A 760-nucleotide genomic window follows, 5' to 3' on the forward strand; every position below is an offset into this window, starting at 1 on the left:
TTGCTTTATAATATTAACTAACCTTAATAATCAACATTCAAAGTGGGTAGATAGATTACTCTACTACTTAGAACAGTTATTAAGGCAAGTAACTTTCTTTTGTAGTAAGAAAAGAAAGATTAATTAAGAAGTGCTACTAGTTCTTGATTACTTAGTGGCTTATACACAGGAACAAGTGTTAATACTAGGAGGTATTAAAGGAATACCATTTTGGATACAGGGGGAAATTCCCTTAGACTCTTTCAAGTAAGGAAGAGTAGTATCAACTGTTGCCTATATAGTAGGCACTCCTATTAATCAACAAGTCTGGATTGAACAAATCCAAGGATACTCAGGCTATTTATACACATTACAACAACATTGTAATCTGTTACACAGTGTATTACTTGCACTAGAACAAGGATATTCAGATATTACAAAAGTAAGTAACTTTTGTAATATCATATTAAACAAAGTTAACAAGCTTTAAAAAGTGGCTTTGTATCAGATCAAGGAAAGGATTAGAACATTACACATACAACAACTAGTACTAGGTACAGGCAGAAGCCTATTATTATACAGCCCTCTATTATCCAATCCCTCAACCATTCTCATATTCCTACTACTTGTGGGAACACTCCTTGTTACATATACTTGGAGTAAGAGGAAGAGTCAATTAGGGAACAGTACAAGATTGGCTCAAAGAAGAGGTTCACACTCTAGCTACTCCTATTCAAATAAATTGGGGACCTATTATAGCCTTTGGATTACAAGGACAAAG

The sequence above is a fragment of the Fomitiporia mediterranea genome (genome assembly GCF_000271605.1).
Source record: "Fomitiporia mediterranea MF3/22 unplaced genomic scaffold FOMMEscaffold_1, whole genome shotgun sequence".
Taxonomy (NCBI): Eukaryota; Fungi; Basidiomycota; class Agaricomycetes; order Hymenochaetales; family Hymenochaetaceae; genus Fomitiporia; species Fomitiporia mediterranea.